Raw genomic sequence first — 26,006 nt, forward strand, 5'->3', positions numbered from 1 at the left:
GGTGACTTGCTCACATGCACGTTTGCTCTGGATTAACATGCGCTGCCGCTGGCCACTCCCGGAGGATGATTTCTTAATCCGTGATGGGAGAGAATGGTTAACTACTTTACTGGCGAAGTGCTCGACCGATGTCCAGGACATGCTACTTATGTTTATTTGGCGGATTTGGCAGCTACGTAACGACCTGATCCATGGGAAGGAGTTCCCTCCTATTCCAGCCACCGTCGAATTCCTTGACAGTTACTACAAGTCCATTAAACTGGCTGCATGCTACACTACGGAGGAGATCATTAAAGGAAAAATGTCAACCGGGGAGATGCCGATACCAGACCAAAAGGGCAGGGTCATATCGACTCCATGGCCGGTGCCTCAGCCAGGTAGGGTGGCTCTATCAGTTGATGGCTCGTTCCTGAAGGAGGATGGATCTGCTGCTGTTGGTATGGTGCTTAGAAATGACAAAGGATATGTCCTAATGGCTGCATACCGTTTCATCTTCTATTGCAATGATCCGCTGGAAGCAGAACTACATGCGATCATGCAAGGTTTGGCCTTAGCACTACAACACTCTGACTTGCCGGTGGTGGTTCAGACGGACTCGTCTGCAGCTTTGTCTAGCTTGGCAAATGATGCACTTCTTCGTTCGGCGTATGGACAGATCGTCATGGAGATCAAAGCACTTCTTGGTACTAGGGAGTTTTTTCCTCAAAAGATCACTAGACTTCAAAATAGAGTTGCCGGTTGGTTGGCTAAGTATAGCCGCACCGAGCGTGCCACGGCTGTCTGGCTGCGCTCGGTTCCACCTTGTATTGAGGACTTGTGGCCTCTCGACTGTAACTCTATAACTCTTTAATAAACTCCCTTTACCCTCGCAAAAAAACATGTGCTGAGCATTTTATCAACAACATATTTCTGAAAGTGTGTACAATTTTTTAAATGTACCCTATACTTTTTAGAATGGTACAAACATTTGTTTTATGAATTACGAAACATTTTTTACATTGTATAACCATATTTTTAAATGTCACATACACTTTTTTGAATCATGTGAGCATTTTTAAATGTAAAAAAGATCTTTGTTTGTCACTATCATCGTTTTTTTTTAAATTACGCTAATATTTATTTACACTGTGTTAACAATTTTCAAATTTATGGTTTTTAAATTCTTAAGTGCACTTAAATTTTGAAATGTATGTACTTGTAAAATGTAAAATGTCTTTGTTTGTTGCCATAATCATTTTTTATAATTATGCTAATATTTATTTACACTGTGTTAAAAAAAATTCAGATTTGTGGTTTTTAAATACTTTAAGTGCATTTATGTTTTGAAATGTATGTACTTGGAATATTTTTTTAAATGTAAACAAAAGAGAAGAAAAAAGTATTAACCTGCAAAGCTACTTGGGCCGGTTCATTAGTTGGGAGGCGGCGGCGAGATGAGCTTGTGTCACGCTGCGGGCGAGACACATCGGCTCCTGTTGTTGCTGCAGGATACGCGAGGAGTCTTATTGCCGCACATGTCTAAACGCCCGGTCACGCCCACCACTAGGAACAAGAGAGTTGAGCGGTTGAGGAAAAAGACAGGAAGACACGAAAAGCTAGCATGATTGGTTTCCAAATGTTGGCATTGCCAAACATTTGTAATTGCAAGACTTGTCAAATATTAGCAACTTGATAACCGATCAATTAGTAGCTAATATTTGTCATGGTCTCAAATATTGGTATTCCGCATTGGAATCTATCTTGGCTGCCAAGTGCCAAGCACCGGACTGGGCTTTCACCGTCCAAATCTTTAGTTCAAGACTCGCTATTTCTCTCCATTGAAAACTGCTCGATGCTATTACTAACTCGACAGAGAGTGACCTCGCGTCGGCGGGGCAAAACGCGTACGTCTCTCTGCAGCCAGCCGTGTTGTTGTTTTCACGGCATAGGAGGTGTAATTAACTAACCGGCCACACCACGTACGTTATCCAGAAAAACGGTGACACCAACTGCTGCACCGGCCATGATCAAAAGCTTCCAGTTTAGTTCGTACAAAATGCTGGCTGGGATCTGGCCTAGCTCTTCCACGTACGCAGGCGCGGGGCGGACGGTTATCATTCACCTGCACAGTCCGAGTTAATCTTGATCATCATTCCGTAATCTTCATGAGCTGATAATATACCAGTGCACTAGCTGGTGTCCTTGTTTGATTTGACCGCACCATCATGTGCTGATTAGTTGATCTCGCGATCTGTCGATGGCTTCTTTGCATGTGCCACACCCGGAAAGGTAGCTGAACCACAAAAGGTTCCATCGACCTCCTCTGTCTGGTGTCTGCCGTAGAAACATTTTGTTGTGATGATGGATGCAGGGTGATTAGACACAAATGGAAGGCGTGGACAGATTTCACGGGACGCACCTCGCGAGGTCGGTTGAAGTAGCTAGACTCTGCATGGATTTTTCACCTTTTTTTAGTAAAACCGACATATGTCCTGGCTCCAGCTACAACGAGATATCTACGAGAAGAAGATAATGTTTGGTTCTTGTCACCTTATCCACCGAAACAAATCAGCCAACAATATCAAAGTGAGGGTGGCGCCACAAATCAAGGGATATTTTTGTAATGAAAATGGGGGCCATGGCCGTCTTCTTCGAGAAAAATCCGCACAAGAGTAAAAGGAAACTAGATGAAAGGGTCGAGAAAATAGTAGGAAAGTCCATCTCAGAGCGTTCCAGTCCAGACTTTTTTTACGCTTTCCATTTCGTCGCGGATGGCGCCTATATAAAGCGCCCAGCAGGCACCACCATCAAGCATCAAACGCAAACACGCACGAGTCCACAACACACAACGAACCCATCTCATCCATTCTTTGAAGCAAGACAAGAGAGATCGAGCGAGCAATGGCTCCCATGCCCAAGCGAATCGTGGAGGACGAGCCGAAGAAGGCGGCGTACGTGACTTTCCTCGCCGGCTCCGGCGACTACTGGATGGGCGTGGTGGGCGTGGCCAAGGGCCTCCGCGCCGTCAACTCCGCCTACCCGCTCGTGGTGGCCGTGCTCCCCGACGTCCCCATGGATCACCGCCGCAAGCTGGTCGAACAGGGCTGCCTCGTCCGCGAGATCGTGCCCGTGTACCTGCCGGATAGCCAGACCCAGTTCGCCATGGCGTACTACGTCATCAACTACTCCAAGCTCCGCATTTGAGAGGTACGATACCTACTGACTAACCCTCTAGCTCTCTTCTTCCATCTTGGATCGATAGATGTTGACTGATTCACTACCGGAAAACGGGCATACGCAGACGGCCAAAGCTATGCCTACGGCTGCCGTCGGCCTAGTTCGAGATATGCCGACGGCCCAGTCCTGGCCGTCGGCTTAAACTGGCCGTCAGGTTACAATCAGTGGATGTATAGTGGGTTTTTTCGTCGGAATCAAGTAACAAGAGAGTGGATCGAGAAAACTGATGTGTTTTTGAAAAAGATATTCCGTAGTCCAATGAGGATGGTACCAGAATGCCCGTGTGCCAGATGTAAGAGATGTATCCGCAGAGATAAGAGTGAGATGACTAAGCACCTTCGCACGCATGGATTTATGCCCAACTTTAATATGCCGATAAATTTTGCCCAGCAGGACCATGGTAGACAGGATGTGATACGACAACGCGTCGCTGGTTATGAGGATGATGGGGTTAGAGACATGCTAGATGATGTCTTTGCTGCACAGCCGACACCTCCGTCACATTCAGCGAATGAACCGGAGGAAACCACAAAGGCCTTCCTGGAAATCTTGGCCTCGTCAAAGAAACCTCTCTATGAGGGTGCCAAGCTGTCTGTGCTGGATGCCATCTCGCAACTGATGGCAGTCAAGGCTGAGTACGGCTGTAGCCAAGGTTGCTTCGAAGCATTTCTGGGAGTATGGGCTAACAGCCTGCCTGAGGGCCATGAACTGCCGAAAACCATGTACGCTACGAAGAAAATCATGAAGGCGCTCTCCTTGGACTATGAGAAAATACATGTTTGTCCAAAGAATTGTCTTTTGTTTAGGCATGAGTATGCGGATGACAAGTACTGTAGGAAGTACGGTTCCTCTCGGTATATTGAGGTGGTCGATAAGCATGGTTAGAAGCAGCAGCTAAAAATCCCTGTGAAGGTTCTTCGGTATCTTGATTTTATAAAAAGACTGCAGCGCCTTTTCATCACCGAGGAGTCTGTCAAAATGATGAAGTGGCACAAGGAAGGGAAAAGGTACAATCCAAAAAAATTGTACATCCATCAGGAGGTGAAGCATGGAAGTCATTCGATATAGAGTACCCGGAGGAAGCAGCCGAGGCTGGGAATGTCAGAATTGCTATAACAGGTGATGGGTTCAATCCATATGGTATGTCGTCTAATCCATATAGCTGTTGGCCCGTATTTGTTATTCCGCTCAATCTCCCTCCCGGCGCCATAATGCAACGCAAGACCATGTTCCTGTCGCTTATAATTCCGGGGCCTGAATATCCGGGAAAGAATTTGAGTGTGTTTATGCAGCCGTTGGTGGATGATTTGCACCATTCTTGGTACTTCCCGAGGTTGACATACGACCGACATCTGCAGAAAAATTTCTTGATGAAAGTTTGGCTACAATATTGCATGCATGACTTTCCCGGTTATGCCCTGTTCTGCGGATGGTGTACAAGTGGAAAGATGTCTTGCCCAGTGTGCATGCAGGCCTTGATTTTCATTTGGCTGAAGAAGGGTGGCAAGTATGTTGCATTTGACCTGCATCGACAGTTCCTCCCTCCAGACCATCCTGATAGGGAAGACAAGAAGAACTTCACAAAAGGCAAAGTTGTCCATGAAGTAAACGAGATTCCAACGTTTTCTGGTGCGGATGTGCTTGCTCAGCTGAAAGCTCTTAAGCCTGCCGGTGAAGGGAAAGGCAAAGGCAAAGGCAAGGGCAAAGCCATAGGCGAAGACGAGGGCGAGGGCAACGGAAAAGGGAAAGGGAAAAAATTTTGAAGGATATGGTGAGACGCACAACTGGACTCACATTACCCCCTTCACGTAGCTTCCCTATTTTAAGTACCTCAAACTTCCATACAACATAGACGTGATGCACACCGAAAAGAATGTCGCAGAGTCCCTTTTTCACATGATCCTCAACATTCCTGATAAGACAAAGGATAATGTTAATGCTAGAGTTGATCAACAGAATATTTGTGATAGACCACGTCTACACATGCAACCTCCCACAGGCAGTCGAAAATCTTGGTTCAAGCCAGATGCTGACTTCGTACTTAAAAAGGATCATAAGATGGAGGCATTCAAGTGGCTGAAACACATCGTGAAGTTCACTGATGGTTATGCGTCGAATATAAGTAAGGGGGTCAATCTTTCAACGGGCAGAGTGACCGGGCTCAAGAGTCATGACTATCATCTATGGATTGAGCGGATTATGCCGGTGATGGTTCGGGGCTATGTTCCCGAGCGTGTCTGGCATGTGCTTGCGGAGTTAAGCCATTTCTTCTGCATGCTTTGTGCTAAAGAAGTATGTCCTGAGAAGATAAAAGAAATGCATAAGAAGGCGCCGGAGTTGATATGCAAGCTAGAGAAGATCTTCCCGCGAGGCTTCTTTACTCCGATGACACATCTGATTTTGCACCTCCCGAACGAGGTATTGTTGGGGGCCCTGTGCAGAATCATTGGCAGTACGGCCCTGAGAGACAGAACAAGCATCTGAGACAGAAATGTGGAAACAAAGCTAAGATTGAAGCTTCCATAGCTGAGGCAGTTATCCTAGAGGAGGTGGCAGACCTCAGGACAGCCTACTATCCGGACCATGTTCCCACGTTGCACAATAAGGTGTCTTGATACAATACAGAAGAACCCAAGTATAAACCCAAGTTGCCTCTATTCATCGGGCAAGGTGGTAGGGCTGGATGCTCGAAACCTTATCTCATGCCACGAGATGAGTGGGAGGATGTCATGTTCTATATCTTGCACAACATCAAGGAAGTTGAGGATGAGTGGATGAGGTAATACCTTTGCACCATTCTTTTAGTCAATTCGTTATGTTCACTTTGCCTAGTTCTTATACCCTTGTTCTTATTATAGTCGATTCGTTGAAGAAGAATGGACGGGAATGCTGCCTCCTACTGAAGCGGAGGCACTTGCTCTTCTCCGAAAGGGTGCTGATGGAAGGAAAAATTTCGTTGCGTGGTTCATGGAAAAAGTAATTTTTCACACTTCCCTATTACCTATTTCAATTAAACTCATGCACCCTATAATTTCAATTAAACTCATGCACCCTATAATTTCAATTAAACTTGTAGAGAAATGATCCGACCAAATCAATGGATGAAGAATTGAGATGGGTTTCCATGGGTTTTGACCCTGTCGTCATGACATGCCAAAAGTATGATGTGAATGGGTATCGCTTCCATACAGAGCACCAGAACAGTCGGCCTGATCCCAAAACCATAAATACTGGAGTCTTCACTGAAGGAGATAATAAAGTAGATTACTACGGAAGGGTAGGAAAAATATACGAGCTTACATTCAAACGTGGCCGCGAACAGCTAAGTCTCACTGTGTTCAAATGCCGATGGTTCGACCCCAAAAAGGGTCTGAGACATACGCCTTCTGTTGGTTTAGTTGAAGTTAAACCATCAACCATCTATGCCAGAGCTGATCTCTTTATCGTCGCTACCCAGGCCACACAAGTATATTATCTGCCTTACCCACTCCAGAAAGAGTACCTAAAGGGTAGGGAAGTTGTGTTCAAGGTGTCGCTGCATGGTAAGCTACCGGACCTGAACGATGATGATTACTACAACATAAACCCCATGACATACAAGGGAGTGTTCTATCAAGAGGAACATGATGATGTGGTCCGAAACAACGAGGATGATGACTTGGGTTATGTTGACCTGGACCCAAACAACGACGACGCACAGATTGATGGTGAGGCAGTTGTGAATCAAAGAGACATAATTATGCTTGAAAAGTTAAATGAAGATGCTGACGATGAGGAAGAGCCTCCACCTCCGTCAGACAACGAAGAAGATATGTGTGATAGTGATGATGAGACCGGTCCACAAATAGATTACAATAGTGATGATTCATATGGGTTCTAGAAAATGTAAGTTCTTTTAATGATCATTACAATAGTATGCTTAATGTGCTCTTCTGGTATTAATGTTTTTCCTGTATACTTGTTTAATTGATATCCTTACTAATTGTTTATTCTCTTCTCAATGCAGGTTTGCTAATCATGGGCAAGTCCAGCGGCGCCAGTTTCCTCAGTAAATTCAAAGGACTTACTCGGAGTGGATGAGCCCACAAGGTTCCCTCCCGACTACGCGAGGATGACACCTCACAAGGAGGTGGAGGGGTCGGGGGAGGAGACCCTAGAGGAGGAGGCGGTGGGGGAGAGCCCCTAGAGGAGGAGGAGGAGGGGGGAGAGGCAGCCAGGGCAAAAAACTCCGGGCCGTGTCCGAAATAGGAGGGTATTCTTCGATGCCCTCCTATACAGAGGCACCTTCTGAGTTTGAGGAGGAGGAGTATGTTCCTGATGGCGAGGAGGAGGGTGAGGAGGAGGAGGGCGAGGAGGAGGAGGCCGAGGAGGAGGGTGAGGAGGAGGGCGAGGAGGGTGGAGGGGATGTTGATCCCGAGTTGTGGGGTGACTTGCCACCGGGTGCTCCGCAGGGGTGGATGCGTGGTAATGCCGGACTACCTACACCACCTTCTATCGAGGAGCACAAGTGGCTCATTGAACCTGTGGGGACAGAGTAAGTGCCTCTCAATCATATTTTCAACACATGACAACATTTTTTATTGTACACATGGCAATCATTTGATTCTTTTGCAGAAACTGGATCCTTCGCGGAAAGGGACGTAAACCGAACGGCTTTATCACTGTCCTATTGAAGGAGTTTTGGCCTGGCCTATTCTGCCCGCGGCCAGACAAGGACCCGCAGCTGCGGGTTTTGGCCACGAGCTGGGCCCACTACGAGGCTTGCAGCAACGCGGAGTACGGGACAGCCGCTAAGGCCGTGATCACCAAATTTTGGGTAAGTTCTCTTCTGAATCACTTGTCTTCAGTTTCATTCATAGTTTATCATTGAATCACTCAACTCATGCCTTGTTTGCTTCTGGTTTATGCATGATTGCAGCAACTCTATAGAGTTCTTGACGAGCACAAGGCCAGAGCCGACGTGGTCTTGCTTGCGGCTGCGAAGAAGAAAGCTCGTCAGTTGCAGTACGAGGTGCGCTGGGTTGCCGTCTCGCAGTACTACCACATCTACCTGCAACAAAAGATGACCAAAACTCAAGCGCAGAGGCAACGACTTACCTTGAACAGGGAGCAGTTCATGATGGTAACTATTACTAACTTATCATTGTTTCAAGCAGTCAACTATATGTTTCGTGCTCACATGTTATGCTTCCAAAATTTGCATAGGTTGTTCCTCGTGGGTGCTATGGAAGGCATGACGGATGGGCGAGTTTGGTGGATAGGTGGCTCGGCGACGATGCAGAGTTTGCTGCCAAGAGCATCAAGGCCCGGGCTAACCGTGGAAAAGACGGGACACACGGCCAAGGAAACAGGAACCATTGGGGCTTCAAGGCCATGAAGGTATATCTATATGCATGATGCATTTTTGTTCTTCTTTACCGTCATGTTCTTATGTATAGCTAACTTCTGTTTGACATTGCAGGAGGACAAGTTGAAGAGGCCGCTCTCAGACATTGAGTCATGGAAGCTGACCCGCGAGCGGAGTCATCCCAAGGAGGGCGAGAGCCAGTACTATGGCAAGACTGAGGAGCACCTGGAGTCTTACACTCAGCACTATCAGAAGTTGCATCCGGATGTTCCTGTTCCTGAGGTCGCCCAGTCTCAGATCGACGACACGGCGGTGGTGGCCATCCAGGGGAAGTCACATGGCCGGTATCCGTGTTTCGATGGCTTGATAACTCCTTCGATCTCGTACACACGGCTTCGGTCTACCAACCCGAGCCAGTTAGAGAGTACGGGGCATTCACAGACTCCCTTAACCCACCAGCATGTTGTAAGTACTTCCCCTTTATCTTTTTCTCTCTAGCATTCTCAGTTCATTTTCAGCATTGCTCACTTAGAAACAACCTAAATTATGTAGGCATATAAGGCCTTTGTCGAGCATAGGAATCTCGAGGTGCGAGAGTACTTGCAACGAGTGAAGGCAAATGATGATTACAACCGTCAGATGATGGCGGTTAGTTTTGCCCTCTTAAAACCAAGCTAAAATTTTGCACTTTCATTCCTTCTGACCTTCTAGTTTGCTTGTTTAACTAACATCCAGGCTATGTTGGCGTCTTGGAGTAACCGCACGGATCCACCACAAATGGGACCCCCACCACCACCTGCGGGAGAACCCCCACACGTGCCCACGTTCGATGAATGGGTGGCACTAGGAAGTGATGGTCCGGTTAGTAAATTTGCCTAACTACTGGCAAACTAGTTCTCGTTCATTCAACACTATCATAGCATATTTACCGTTAGAATCTTTTCTGAAACATGTAGGGGACCGGTGGCTCGACTACTACTCCATCGACCCCAGTCACTCCGATCTGGCAGAGTGATGGTGGTCGCGGTGGCGGTTTTGGCGGAGGTGGTCTTGGTGGTGGTGGTTTTGGCGGAGGTGGTCTTCGGGGTGGTTTTGGCGGAGGTGGTCTTGCTTGATGTCGATGATGATTCCGTGCATGTGGTCGTCGTGCCATGCCTTTCATGTTGCTACTTTATGATGTTCCATGTCTTGCACTACTTTTATGTTCATGAACTTCCGCCAGTGATGATCTTTAGATGATGATGATGAACTTGACTATGTTTAGATGATGATGATGAACTTGAGTATGTTTAGATGATGAACTTGAGTATGTTTAGATGATGAACTGTCATATTTCTGCATAATTCCATATTATTCTGCTTTGAAATGCTGTCAAATGAATTGAAAAAGAGAAAAAGGGAAAATAACAAAAAAATAAAAAAACTATGCCTACGGCAAGCCGTCGGCATATATAAGCCGAGGAGTTACCAGGGCTTGCCACGTGGCAGATCTATGCCTACGGCAATGCCGTCGGCATAGATTTTCATCTATGCCGACGGCTTTGCCGTAGGCATAGTCCTGCCATGTGTCCTGGTTTCTCCTGGTGGCAGGGCTATGCCTACGGCAAAGTCATCGGCATAGATTCCATCTATGCCGACGGCTTTGCCGTAGGCATAGCACTGCCACCAGGAGCACCACGGGACGCCACGTGGCAGAGGTACGCCGATGGCTAGGCCATCGGCATAGATTTCTACCTATGCCGACGGCCAAGCCGTCAGCGTACCTCTGCCACGTGGCGTCCCATGACTCGTCAGCGCTTTTGACGGCGCTGTCCGTTGCCATCAGACGGAAAAACACTGTCAATGGCTAAACTATGCCGACGGCTAATCCCGGCCGTCGGCATAGGTCCCTATGCCGACGGCTATACTACGCCAACGGTCTGACAAGACTACGCTGACGATATCTACGCCGACGGGTCTATGCCGACGGCAGCCGTAGGCATAGATCTATGCCGACGGCAAAGGACCTATGCCGACGGCCCCTAGCCGTAGGCATAGACCGCGAGTCCGGTAGTGATTCTGGTGTACGTACTATTAGACAAGGGTTTTAGGGTTTGTGGCACACCTCCAAACGTGGGGTGACCTTTCCATTATATAGTGATGTACAACATAATTACAAGTGGGGCCCAGTATATAAAAAGTCTAACACCCTCCCTCAATCTTAACCATGCTCAGAAGAATTCACTAGGTTGAGATTGCGCCTACACCCTTCAAACTGAGGAAGAGGCAGTGGCTTCATGAAGATGTCAGCAAGTTGATCTTTCGAGGAGATGAACTTGATAAGAAGCAGTTTCTGGGCAACACGTTCCCTGACAAAATGGTAATCAAGTTCAATGTGTTTGGTGCGAGCATGAAAGACTGGATTTGAAGATAAATACGTCGCCCCAATGTTATCACACCAAAACACCGGCTGCTGCTTCTGAGGAATCTTCAACTCTCTGAGCAAAAACTGTATCCAAATAAGCTCTGCTGTGGCATTTGCAACTGCTTTGTACTCAGCTTCAGTGCTACTGCGGGACACCGTTGCTTGTTTACGAGCACTCCAGTCGATCAAGTTCGAACCAAGGAACACTGCATATCCCCCCATTGATCGTCTGTCATCCGGACTCCCAGCCCAGTCCGCATCAGAGAACGCAGAGAGAACGCCAGAGGGGGCCGGTTGTAGATGCAAGCCATAAGAAGAAGTGGACCGGATGTAACGCAAAATGCGCTTAACTGCAGCCCAGTGAGAGTCTCGAGGAGCATGAAGAAACTGGCAGACCCGGTTGACCGCATAGGAGATATCAGGACGAGTGATAGTCAAGTACTGCAAGCCACCAACAATACTGCGATACTCAGTAGCCTCATCAGCAGGGAGGAGAGAACCATCGAGAGCATATAGTCGGTCAGTGGAGGACATTGGTGTAGTAGCTGTCTTGCACTGGAGCATACCAGACCTCCGAAGAATATCGAGAGAATACTTCTGCTGAGTGAGAGTCAAGCCAGAACCAGAGGAAAATACTTCAAGGCCAAGGAAATAGTGAAGCTTCCCAAGATCCTTAACCGCAAAGTCAGCACTCAAAGCAGAAACCAAGCGATCCGCAGCATAGTCCGAGGAACTGACCAAGATGATATCGTCAACATAGACCAGTAGGTACATAGTAACTATAGGTCGCTGAAGAAGAAATAACGAGGTATCGGCCAGAGAGGGAACAAATCCATGAGCCCGAAGAGTGGTGCCAAGACGCGCATGCCAAGCGCGCGGAGCCTACTTCAGACCATAGAGTGCCTTAACAAGACGACATAGATGATGCGGACGAGCTGGATCAACAAAACCGGGAGGCTGACGCATGTAAACCTCCTCCTCAAGAACACCATGAAGGAAAGCATTCTGATCATCAAGCTGACGAAGAGACCACCCACGGGTAATTGCCAGTGAGAGCAGAAGCCGAATCGTGGTCGGTTTGACCACTGGACTGAAGGTGTCCTCATAATCAAGGCCATGGCGTTGTTTGAATCCTTTAGCAACCAGTCGAGCCTTGTATCTCTCGATAGAACCATCAGCATGTTTCTTTACCTTGAAGACCCACTTTGAGTCAATGATGTTGACACCAGCCTTGGGAGGAACCAGTCGCCACATTTCATTCTTAAGAAGAGCGTGGTATTCTTGTTCCATCGCAGTACGCCAGTGAGGGATACTCAGGGCAGCCTGAAAATGCCGAGGCTCAGCAGTAGGGTCGGACTGTGCCTGCACCATGCAAGCCGCAAGCCAGGCCACCGTGCCATCCTTGCGTTCCTTAGGACGAAACACCCCACTTTTGCTACGTGTATGAGGACGCAACACTGGGGGCGAAGCAGGTGGCGAAACCGATGGTGAGGATGATGAAGTGGACGCAGCATCCATCATGGCAGAGGCTGATGCAGTCGGTGGCGGTGACGAGGAAGACACAGCAGGAGACGCCGACCCACTCGAGGGCGACGCCGATCTAGGCGAGCGGGACAAGTGCCGCACAGGCGACGAGGATGACGCGGAACTCCCAGGCGAAGACGGCCCAGGCGTCGATGGCGGGGGACTCCCAGGCGGGGACGGCCCATGCGTCGGTGCAGGTGACGGACTAGGCGTCGATGACGAGGATGCCGGCGCAGATGTGACGGGCTGCTGGGCCGACGCGCCAGTCAGCAGAAGCGGCGGCTGGGCCGGAGTGGTGACGCGCGGTGCAGCAGCCGCGGTCACGGGCACAGGCGGGCTCGTTGCATGGGACATGCACGAAGCCAGCCGATCGACGTGAGTGGGTGGTGATGACGTAGCTGTCGGGGACGAGGGAGCCGGAGTGTCAACCTCATCCAGGAGCTCAAGCCGCACACATCTCCCAATACCTGCACCATGGTTAGACAACAAAGAGGGCGAATGTGCAGCATCTACAAATTGATCAGGCAATATAGTGGATGGGTGCACTGGCGGTGTGGAGCTTGTGTCAGGTGAGGGAAGAACAGCAAAGGGGAAAACGTGCTCATCAAAAACAACATCTCGGGAGATATACACATGATTAGACCGGACATGAAGGCACTTATACCCTTTGTGAACAGAACTATACCCCAGAAAGACACACTTCTTTGATCGGAACTCAAGCTTGCGATTGTTATACGGACGGAGATGCGGCCAACACGCACAACCGAACACTTTAAGAAACGTGTAATCAGGAGTCTGACCAAGCAAGAGTTCAAGTGGAGTTTTCATATGAAGGAGCCGCGAAGGAAGCCTATTTATAAGAAAACAGGCTGTAGTAAAAGCATCGCTCCAAAAACGAAACGGGACATAGGCATGAGCAAGCAAGGTTAACCCAGTTTCAACAATATGACGGTGCTTACGTTCAGCTGAACCATTTTGCTGATGTGTATGTGGGCAAGAAACACGATGAGCAATTCTAAGTTTTTCAAAGAAAGTACTGAGGTTGCGGTATTCACCCCCCCCCCCCAGTCTGACTGTACATGAATGATTTTATGATCTAGGAGTCTCTCAACATGTGCTTGAAATTGTAAAAACACATTAAACACATCAGACTTATGCTTAAGAAGATAAATCCAGGTAAAGCGACTATAAGCATCAATGAAACTGACATAATATTTGTGCCCACTAACGGACAGCTGGGCAGGACCCCATACATCGGAAAACACAAGCTCAAGAGGAGTTTTGACTATATGTGTAGAAACAGAAAAAGGTAACTGATGACTCTTGCCTTGCTGGCAGGCATCACAGACAGTGACATCTTTATTACTAGACTCGGACGGTAGCTCATGACGATGGAGGACATGGCGAACAATGGGAGATGCTGGGTGACCAAGACAAGAGTGCCATAGTGATGGAGACACACGAACGCCACTGAAGACTTGGAACGCAGCAGCAGGAGCGGGAACGTCGGTGGGGGCATCAAGAGCATATAGACCATGGCGGTAGCGACCTCTAAAAAGTATGTTCCTCGTAGCACGATCCTTAACAAAGAGATGAAACGGGTGAAACTCATAGAAAACATTATTATCCTGTGTAAGTTTAGGAATAGAGAGTAAATTACGTGCAACTGTGGGAACACGAAGAACATTTCTAAGATGCAATGTCCTAGAGGTGTTTGTGCGAAGTGATGCCTGACCAACATGCGAAATGTGCATACTTGCCCCGTTAGCTGTGTGAACCTTGTCATGCCCACGGTAAGGCTGCTGGACAGTTAGCTTGCCCAGCTCGTTCGTGACGTGCGTGGTTGCTCCAGTATCCATGTACCAAGAAGGATCAACAGGATAAGAAGGGGTGTGACCCTGTTGCGCCATGTTAACTTGACGCTCGTTGCCCTTGCCATAATTGCCGAGGCCAAGGAAGTCCGTCTTGAACCGGCGATGACAGCAAGAGGCGACATGGCGAGGCAGGCCATAGAGCTGACATGGCTGAGCCGCACCACAGGCGGTACAGCAGGCGCAGGCGCGGCCGTCAACGACGACTACTGGGGCACCAGAACGCGGGGCCTGCTGCTGTTGTGCCGAGGGCGCACCACCACCGGACTTGCCCCCTCCTCCCGAGGAAGCTGTAGAGGGGCCACGGCCACCGCCTTTGTCGCGGTACATGGCGTTGACGGAGGAGTCGATGGAGACGTCGGGGCAGCGCGCGTTGAGCCGTTGCTCCGTTGACAAGAGACGGCTGTAGAGTTCTTGAGGACGAAGATGAAGGAAATATGCCCTAGAGGCAATAATAAAGTTATTATTTATTTCCTTATTTCATGATAAATGTTTATTATTCAAGTTAGAATTGTATTAACCAGAAACATAATACATGTATGAATACATAAACAAACAGAGTGTCACTAGTATGCCTCTACTTGACTAGCTCGTTAATCAAAGATGGTTATGTTTCCTAACCATGGACAAAGAGTTGTTATTTGATTAACGGGATCACATCATTAGTTGAATGATCTGATTGACATGACCCATTCCATTAGCTTAGCACCCGATCGTTTAGTATGTTGCTATTGCTTTCTTCATGACTTATACATGTTCCTATGACTATGAGATTATGAAACTCCCGTTTGCCGGAGGAACACTTTGTGTGCTACCAAACGTCACAACGTAACTAGGTGATTATAAAGGAGCTCTACAGGTGTCTCCAAAGGTACATGTTGGGTTAGCGTATTTCGAGATTAGGATTTGTCACTCCGATTGTCGGAGAGGTATCTCTGGGCCCTCTCGGTAATGCACATCACATAAGCCTTGCAAGCATTGCAACTAATGAGTTAGTTGTGAGATGATGTATTACGGAACGAGTAAAGAGACTTGCCGGTAATGAGATTGAACTAGGTATTGAGATACTGACGATCGAATCTCGGGCAAGTAACATACCGATGACAAAGGGAACAACGTATGTTGTTATGCGGTCTGACCGATAAAGATCTTCGTAGAATATGTAGGAACCAATATGAGCATCCAGGTTCCGCTATTGGTTATTGACCGGAGACGTGTCTCGGTTATGTCTACATTGTTCTCGAACCGTAGGGTCCGCACGCTTAACATTACGATGACAGTTTCATTATGAGTTTATGTATTTTGATGTACCGAAGGTTGTTCGGGGTCCCGGATGTGATCATGGACATGACGAGGAGTCTTGAAATGGTCGAGACATAAAGATCGATATATTGGAAGCCTATATTTGGATATCGGAATCATTCTGGGTGAAATTGGGATTTTACCGAAGTACAGGGGGGGTTACCGGAACCCCCCGGGGGGTTATTGGGCCTACATGGGCCTTAAGGGAGAAGAGGAAAGGAGGCAAGAGGTGGCTGTGCGCCCCTCCCCTTCCTAGTCCGAATTGGACAAGGGAAGGGGGGCGGCGCCCCCCCCCCCCCCCTTTTCCTTTCCCTCTTCCTCCTCTTTCCCCTTCTCCTTCTCCAACTACGAAAGAAGGGAGTCCTACTCCCGGTGGGAGTAGGACTCCCCCTTGGTGCGCCCTCCTTGGCCGGCCGCCCCCTCCCCTTGGCTCCTTTATATACAGGGGCAGGGGGGCACCCTAGGACACACAAGTTGATCCTCGTGATCGTTCCTTAGCCGTGTGCGGTGCCCCCCTCCATCATATTCCACCTCGATCATATTGTAGCAGTGCTTAGGCGAAGCCCTGCGACAGTTGAACATCAAGATCATCACCACGCCGTCGTGCTGATGGAACTCATCCTCGAAGCTTTGCTGGATCGGAGCCCGGGGATCGTCATCGAGCTGAACGTGTGCCAAGAACTCGGAGGTACCGGAGTAACGGTACTTGGATCGGTCGGATCGTGAAGACGCACAACTACATCAACCACGTTAACGCTTCCATTGTCGATCTACAAGGGTACATAGATCACACTCTCCCCTCTCGTTGCTATGCATCACCATGATCTTGCGTGTGCGTAGGAATTTTTTTGAAATTACTACGTTACCCAACAGTGGCATCCGAGCCTAGGTTTTATATGTTGATGTTATATGCACGAGTAGAACACAAGTGAGTTGTGGGCGATATAAGTCATACTGCTTACCAGCATGTCATACTTTGGTTCGGCGGTATTGTTGGACGAAGCGGCCCGGACCGACATTACGCGTACGCTTACGTGAGACCGGTTCTCCCGACGTGCTTTGCACAAAGGTGGCTAGCGGGTGACAGTTTCTCCAACTTTAGTTGAACCGAGTGTGGCTACGCCCGGTCCTTGCGAAGGTTAAAACAGCACCAACTTGACAAACTATCGTTGTGGTTTTGATGCGTAGGTAAGATTGGTTCTTGCTTAAGCCCGTAGCAGCCACGTAAAACTTGCAACAACAAAGTAGAGGACGTCTAACTTGTTTTTGCAGGGCATGTTGTGATGTGATATGGTCAAGACATGATGCTAAATTTTATTGTATGAGATGATCATGTTTTGTAACCGAGTTATCGGCAACTGGCAGGAGCCATATGGTTGTCGCTTTATTGTATGCAATGCAATCGCACTGTAATGCTTTACTTTATCACTAAGCGGTAGCGATAGTCGTGGAAGCATAAGATTGGCGAGACGACAACGATGCTACGATGGAGTCAAGGTGTCGCGCCGGTGACGATGGTGATCACGACGGTGCTTCGAAGATGGAGATCACAAGCACAAGATGATGATGGCCATATCATATCACTTATATTGATTGCATGTGATGTTTATCTTTTATGCATCTTATCTTGCTTTGATTGACGGTAGCATTATAAGATGATCTCTCACTAATTATCAAGAAGTGTTCTCCCTGAGTATGCACCGTTGCGAAAGTTCTTCATGCTGAGACACCACGTGATGATTGGGTGTGATAGGCTCTACGTTCAAATACAACGGGTGCAAAACAGTTGCACATGCAGAATACTCAGGTTATACTTGACGAGCCAAGCATATACAGATATGGCCTCGGAACACGGAGACCGAAAGGTCGAGCGTGAATCATATAGTAGATATGATCAACATAGTGATGTTCACCAATGAAACTACTCCATCTCACGTGACGATCGGACATGGTTTAGTTGATTTGGATCACGTGATCACTTAGAGGATTAGAGGGATGTCTATCTAAGTGGGAGTTCTTAAGTAATTTGATTAAATTGAACTTAAATTTATCATGAACTTAGTCCTGGTAGTATTTTGCAAATCATGTTGTAGACAATAGCTCGCGTTGTTGCTTCCCTGTGTTTATTTTGATATGTTCCTAGAGAAAATTGTGTTGAAAAATGTTAGTAGCAAAAATGCGGATTGGATCCGTGATCTGAGGTTTATCCTCATTGCTGCACAGAAGAATTATGTCCTTAATGCACCGCTAGGTGACGGACCTATTGCAGGAGCAGATGCAGACGTTATGAACGTTTGGCTAGCTCAATATGATGACTACTTGATAGTTTAGTGCACCATGCTTAACGGCTTAGAATCGGGACTTCAAAGATGTTTTTGAACGTCATGGACCATATGAGATGTTCCAGGAGTTGAAGTTAATATTTCAAGCAAATACCCGAGTTGAGAGATATGAAGTCTCCAACAAGTTCTATAGCTAAAAGATGGAGGAGAATTTCTCAACTAGTGAGCATGTGCTCAGATTGTCTGGGTACTACAATCGCTTGAATCAAGTGGGAGTTAATCTTCCAGATAAAATTGTGATTGACAGAATTCTCTAGTCACCATCACCAAGTTAGTAGAACTTCATGATGAACTATATTATGCAAGGGATGACGAAAACGACTCCCAAGCTTTTCATGATGATGAAATCAATGAAGGTAGAAATCAAGAAAGAGCATCAAGTGTTGATGGTTGACAAGACCACTAGTTTCAAGAAAAAGGGCAAAGGGAAGAAGGGGAACTTCAAGAAGAACGGCAAGCAAGTTGCTGCTCAAGTGAAGAAGCCCAAGTCTGGTCCTAAGCCTGAGACTAAGTGCTTCTACTACAAAGGGACTGGTCACTGGAAGCAGAACTACCCCAAGTGATTGGCGGATAAGAAGGATGGCAAAGTGAACATAAGTATATCTGATATACATGTTATTGATGTGTACTTTACTAGTGTTTATAGCAACCCCTCAGTATTTGATACTAGTTCAGTTGCTAAGAGTAGTAACTCGAAATGGGAGTTGCAAAATGAACAGAGACTAGTTAAGGGTGAAGTGACGATGTGTGTTGGAAGTGGTTCCAAGATTGATATGATCATCATCACACACTCCCTATACTTTCGGGATTAGTGTTGAACCTAAATAAGTGTTATTTGGTGTTTGCGTTGAGCATGAATATGATTTGATCATGTTTATTGCAATACGGTTATTCATTTAAGTTAGAGAATAATTGTTGTTCTGTTTACATGAATAAAACCTTATATGATTACACACCCAATGAAAATGGTTCATTGGATCTCGATCGTAGTGATACACATAATCATAATATTGAAACCAAAAGATGCAAAGTTAATAATGATAGTGCAACTTATTTATGGCACTGCCGTTTAGGTCATATTGGTGTGAAGCGCATGAAGAAACTCCATGCTGATGGGCTTTTGGGATCACTTGATTATGAATCAGTTGATGCTTACGAACCATGCCTCATGGGCAAGATGACTAAGACTCTGTTCTTCGGAACAATGGAGCGAGCAACAGATTTGTTGGAAATCATACATACTGATGTATGTGGTCCGATGAATATTGAGGCTCGCGACAGGTATTATTATTTTCTGATCTTCACAGATGATTTGAGGATATATGAGCATGTCTACTTGATGAAACACAAGTCTGAAACATTTGAAAAGTTTAAAGAATTTCAGAGTGAAGTGGAGAATCATCGTAAAAAAAATAAAAGTTTCTACGATATGATCGCAGAAGTAAAATATTTGAGTTACGAGTTTGGCCTTCAGTTAAAAACAATGTGAAATAGTTTCACTACTCACGCCACCTGGAACACCACAGTGTAATGGTGTGTCCGAACATCATAACCGTACTTTATTAGATATGGTGCGATCTATGATATCTCTTACCAATCTACCACTATCGTTTTGGGGTTATGCATTAAAGACAGCTGCATTCACGTTTAAAAGGGCACCATCTAAGTCCGTTGAGACGACACAATCTGAACTGTGGTTTGGCAAGAAACCAAAGTTGTCGTTTCTTAAAGTTTGGGATTGTGATGCTTATATGAAAAAGTTTCATCCTGATACGCTCAAACCCAAATCGGAGAAATATGTCTTCATAGGATACCCAAAGGAGACTATTGGGTACACCTTCTATCACAGATCCGAAGGCAAGACATTCGTTGCTAAGAATGGATCCTTTCTAGAGAAGGAGTTTTTCTCGAAAGAAGTGAGTGGGAGGAAAGTAGAAAACTTCATAAGGTAATTGTACCTTCTCCCTTATTGGAAAATAGTTCATCACAGAAATTTGTTCTTGTGACTACTACACCAATTAGTGAGGAAGCTAATGATGATGATCATGTAACTTCAGATCAAGTTACTACCGAATCTCGTAGGTAAACCAGAGTGAGATCCGCACCAGAGTGGTACGGTAATCCTGTTCTGGAAGTCATGTTACTAGACCATGACGAACTTGCGAACTATGAGGAAGCGATGATGAGCCCAGATTCCGCAAAATGGCTTGAGGCCATGAATCTGAGATGGGATCCATGTATGAGAACAAAGTATGGACTTTGGTTGACTTGCCCGATGATCGGCAAGCCATAGAAAATAAATGGATCTTCAAGAGGAAGACGGACGCTGATAGTAGTGTTACTATCTACAAAGCTAGAATTGTCGCAAAAGGTTTTCGACAAGTTCAAGGTGTTGACTACGATGAGAGTTTCTCACTCGTATCTATGCTTAAATCTGTCCGAATCATGTTAGCAATTGCCGCATTTTATGAAATCTGGCAAATGGATAACAAAACTGCAATCCTTAATGGATTTCTTAAAAAAGAGTTGTATATGATGCAACCAGAAGTTTTTGTCAATCCTAAAGGTGTTAACAAAATATGCAGACTCCAGCGATCCATCTATGGACTGGTGTAAGCATCTCGGAGTTGGAATATACGCTTTGATAAGTTGATCAAAGCATATAGTTTTATACAGACTTGCGGTGAAGCCTGTATTTACAAGAAAGTGAGTGGGAGCACTACAACATTTCTGATAAGTATATGTGAATGACATATTGTTGATCGGAAATAATGTAGAATTATTCTACAAAGCATAAAGGAGTGTTTGAAAGGAGTTTTTCAAATAAAGACCTCGGTGAAGTTGCTTACATATTGAGCATCAAGATCTATAGAGATAGATCAAGACGCTTGATAAGTTTTTTCAATAAATACATACCTTGACAAGATTTTGAAGTAGTTCAAAATGGAACAGTCAAAGAAAGAGTTTCTTGCCTATGTTACAAGGTGTGAAATTGAGTAAGACTCAAAGCCCGACCACGGTAGAAGATAGAAAGAGAATGAATGTCAGTCCCTATGCCTTGGTCATAGGTTCTATATAGTATGCCATGTTGTGTACCAGATCTATTGTATACCCTACCACTGAGTTTGGCAAGGGAGTACAATAGTGATCTAGGAGTAGATCACTGGACAGCGGTCAAAATTATCCTTAGTGGAATAAGGATATGTTTCTCGATTATGAAAGTGAAAAAAGGTTCATCGTAAAGGGTTACGCCGATGCAAGTTTTGACACTAATCTAGATGAATCTAAGTCTCAATCTAGATACATATTGAAAGTGGGAGCAATTAGCTAGAGTAGCTCCGTGCAGAGCATTGTTGACATAAATATTTGCAAAATACTTACGGATCTGAATATAACAGACCCAGTGACTAAAATTATCTCACAAGCAAAACATGATCACACCTTAGTACTCTTTGGGTGTTAATCACATAGCGATGTGAACTAGATTACTGACTCTAGTAAACCCTTTGGGTGTTGGTCACATATCGATGTGGACTATGGGTGTTAATCACATGGTGATGTGAACTATTGCTATTAAATCACATGGCGATGTGAACTAGATTATTGACTCCAGTGCAAGTGGGAGACTGAAGGAAATATGCCCTAGAGGGAATAATAAATTTATTATTTATTTCCTTATTTCATGATAAATGTTTATTATTCATGCTAGAATTGTATTAACCGGAAACATAATACACGTGTGAATACATAAACAAACAGAGTGTCACTAGTATGCCTCTACTTGACTAGCTCGTTAATCAAAGATGGTTATGTTTCCTAACCATGGACAAAGAGTTGTTATTTGATTAACGGGATCACATCATTAGTTGAATGATCTGATTGACATGACCCATTGCATTAGCTTAGCACCCGATCGTTTAGTATGTTGCTATTGCTTTCTTCATGACTTATACATGTTCCTATGACTATGAGATTATGCAACTCCCGTTTGCCGGAGGAACACTTTGTGTGCTACCAAACGTCACAACGTAACTGGGTGATTATAAAGGAGCTCTACAGGTGTCTCCAAAGGTACATGTTGGGTTGGCGTACTTCGATATTAGGATTTGTCACTCCGATTGTCGGAGAGGTATCTCTGGGCCCTCTCGGTAATGCACATCACATAAGCCTTGCAAGCATTGCAACTAATGAGTTAGTTGTGAGATGATGTATTAAGGAACGAGTAAAGAGACTTGCCGGTAACGAGATTGAACTAGGTATTGAGATACCGACGATCGAATCTCGGGCAAGTAACATACCGATGACAAAGGGAACAACGTATGTTGTTATGCGGTCTGACCAATAAAGATCTTCGTAGAATATGTAGGAACCAATATGAGCATCCAGGTTCCGCTATTGGTTATTGACCGGAGACGTGTCTCGGTCATGTCTACATTGTTCTCGAACCGTAGGGTCCACACGCTTAACGTTACGATGACAGTTTCATTATGAGTTTATGTATTTTGATGTACCGAAGGTTGTTCGGAGTCCCGGATATGATCATGGACATGACGAGGAGTCTCGAAATGGTCGAGACATAAATATAGATATATTGGAAGCCTATATTTGGATATCGGAATCGTTCCGGGTGAAATCGGGATTTTACCGGAGTGCCGGGGGGGTTACCGGAACCCCTTGGGGGGTTATTGGGCCTACATGGGCCTTAAGGGAGAAGAGGAAAGGAGGCAAGAGGTGGCCGCGCGCCCCTCCCCTTCCTAGTCCGAATAGGACAAGGGAAGGCGGGCGGCGCCCCCCCTTTTCCTTTCCCTCTTCCTCCTCTTTCCCCTTCTCCTTCTCCAACTAGGAAAGAAGGGAGTCCTACTCCCGGTGGGAGTAGGACTCCCCCTTGGTGCGCCCTCCTTGGCCGACCGCCCCCTCCCCTTGGCTCCTTTATATACGGGGGCAGGGGGCACCCTAGGACACACAAGTTGATCCTCGTGATCGTTCCTTAGCCGTGTGCGGTGCCCCCCTCCACCATATTCCACCTCGGTCATATTTAGTGGTGCTTAGGCGAAGCCCTGCGACAGTTGAACATCAAGATCGTCACCACGCCGTCGTGCTGATGGAACTCATCCCCGAAGCTTTGCTGGATCGGAGCCCGGGGATCGTCATCGAGCTGAACGTGTGCCAAGAACTCGGAGGTACCGGAGTAACGGTACTTGGATCGGTCGGATCGTGAAGACGTACGACTACATCAACCATGTTAACGCTTCCGTTGTCGATCTACAAGGGTACGTAGATCACACTCTCCCCTCTCGTTGCTATGCATCACCATGATCTTGCGTGTGCGTAGGAAATTTTTTGAAATTACTACGTTACCCAACAGAAGAGGCTCCTTGCGTTCATTAATCACCTCGGCAAGCGAGTCGTAGTCGCTGTTGAGGCCGGCTAGGATGAAGGATGTGAACTCGCTGTCACAAAGGGGCTCTCCAATGGAAGCAAGAGTGTCAGCTAACTTCTTGATCTTGTTGTAGAAGGTGGTCACCGTACCATTGTCCTTGCGAGTTTCACCAAGCTTGGCACGGATGGCCATGGATTGAGCAGTAGACTAAGACGAGAAACTCGACTCCAGGATGTCCCACACCTCATGAGAGGACGAAGCAAAGAGGACGAGCCCGGCCACACCCTCACCCAGAGAAGACTGGATGGCTGAGAGGATGGCTTGGTCCTGAGCGATCCACGCACGGAACATCGGATGATGTGGCGGTGGACATGGCAGTGTACCGTTGACGAACCCCTCCAACTAATGGCTGCGAAGGAGAGGAAGCACCCGAGCACGCCAATATAGATAATTGTCCGGTTTAAGCTTCACCGGAAGGAGGTGCGAGAATAAAAACGGCGGCGAGGAGATCGCGGCCAGAGCAGCTTCGGCATCCACGTATGGCGTCGGAGAGGGCATTGGTGCAGATGGCGCCGCAGCCGGTGCGTACAGGTGCGAGGGGTCGTACGGGTAGGGCGCCCCATAGGGCGGCGGAGCCGGGTACGCGCCCTGGCCAGGGTACGCACCATAGGAAGGACGTGCAGGTGGCGACGGGCCGTACGGCGCCGCGTACAGTGGGTAGCCGCCGTGATTGGCATGGGCGGCATCGGCAACAGTAGGGCCGGCTGCGGTGTAGATGGAGGCAGCCGGAGCAGGCGCGATCGCACGCATCTGGTGCGACGCGGTAGGTGGTGGCGGCGCAGGCACAAGGGAGTGCACGGCAGCCAGCAGCGGCGACGGTTGCTGGGACCGGGCCGAAGCAGCGAGAGGAGACGCCGGCGTACAGCGAAGACACCGGGCCGACGAAGAGAGACCCCGCCGATTGAGTCTGCAGGGGGCCGAGCGATCCGTCCGCCGTGTAGGGCGCAGTCCCGACGTTGAGGAGACGCACGAGGGACGGTGGGAGGAACGAGTGATCCATGTGGACGGGGGCCGGCGGTAGAAGGATGAGGAAGGAAACCGCGGTGCCGGCGGTGCTTGAGGCGGCGGCGGCGGCTGGTGACGGGGGCGGAGCGGAAGACATTAGATCGGTAGGTCGGATACCATATTAGACAAGGGTTTTTAGGGTTTGTGGCACACCTCCAAACGTGGGGTGACCTTTTTATTATATAGTGATTATAACATAATTACAAGTGGGCCCATTAAATACAGAGTCTAACACGTACAGTTCGTGGAGTACGAGAGGATGTTGTACCTGGACGAAGACATCCAGGTGTTCGACAACATCGACCACCTGTTCGACCTCGACAAGGGCAGCTTCTACGCCGTCATGGACTGCTTCTGCCAGAAGACGTGGAGCCACACCCCGCAGTACAAGATCGGCTACTGCCAGCAGTGCCCGGACCGGGTGGCGTGGCCGGAGCGCGAGCTCGGCGTGCCCCCGCCGCCGCTCTACTTCAACGCCGGCATGTTCGTGCACGAGCCCAGCCTCGCCACCGCCAGGGCCCTCCTCGACAAGCTCGTCGTCACCGACCCCACCCCCTTCGCCGAGCAGGACTTCCTCAACATGTTCTTCAGGGACGTGTACAAGCCTATCCTGCCGGTGTACAACCTCGTGCTCGCCATGCTCTGGAGGCACCCCGAGAACGTCCAGCTCGACAAGGTCAAGGTCGTCCACTACTGCGCAGCGGTACGTCTTTGTCATCGATTTCCTAGTACGAACATTTTTAGTCTGTTTATTCTTATATCTGAATTCATGATCGATGTTTCTGTGCCATGCATGAATGTGTTGACGCTTTGTCTTCCCGCTTTGACCTCTAGCCGACCTATTTCCATGATCACCTGGTTGAATGTGTTGACGTGCGTAGTAAGGTTTGTCCCTTCCTACATCCTCATACCACATATATAACTGATATTCTAGATACAACTTGTTTGAATCCTTTTTTATTAAACCGTTTAGTGTTCATCAGGATTCTTTAATAAAAAACGATCTATTGTGCATGACAATCTTTCTTTACACGAGTAATGCAGCATGCTCATGTTAAAAAGCAAGTGGGGCTTGTTGCTAAACTTGATTTTGAGAAGGCGTACGGCATGGTCAATTAAGACATTCTTATTGCCTGCCACCAAGTTAGAGGTTTTAATTAAAAATGATGCAATTGGGCAAAACAAGTTTTACGTAATTGCACCATGTCCATTTAGATTAATGATAAAGTAGGCCCCTATTTAGATTAATTGCAACAAGTTAGAGGGTTTTTTTTCTCACAAAAAAAATATGATAAAGTAGGCACCTATTTCCAAAGTGCTAAGGGGGTCAGACAGGGTGACCCCCTCTTTCCTTTTATTTTCAACATTGCAGCTGAATGTTTGACCAAAATGATTCTTAAATCTCAAAGTAATGATATGATTGTGGGAACTGCCCCTAAATGCGAGCACTAGGACTTGAATACTGGGAGCCTGGGGATACCACTGTCCACCTAACTATCCAACGACAGGTTGGTTCGCTCAAAGATATGTTTTTTTGTCTGCTTTTTTTTTCATAC

At 47.1% G+C, this 26,006-nt stretch overlaps 1 pseudogene; it reads left to right on the top strand.

Annotated features, from left to right (window-relative positions):
• Positions 1 to 2,880: 2,880 nt before the first annotated feature.
• On the top strand, positions 2,881 to 25,569 carry LOC123191481 (galactinol synthase 3-like; annotated as a pseudogene).
• Positions 25,570 to 26,006: the final 437 nt, after the last annotated feature.

Source organism: Triticum aestivum, chromosome 2A, assembly GCF_018294505.1.
Source record: "Triticum aestivum cultivar Chinese Spring chromosome 2A, IWGSC CS RefSeq v2.1, whole genome shotgun sequence".
Taxonomy (NCBI): Eukaryota; Viridiplantae; Streptophyta; class Magnoliopsida; order Poales; family Poaceae; genus Triticum; species Triticum aestivum.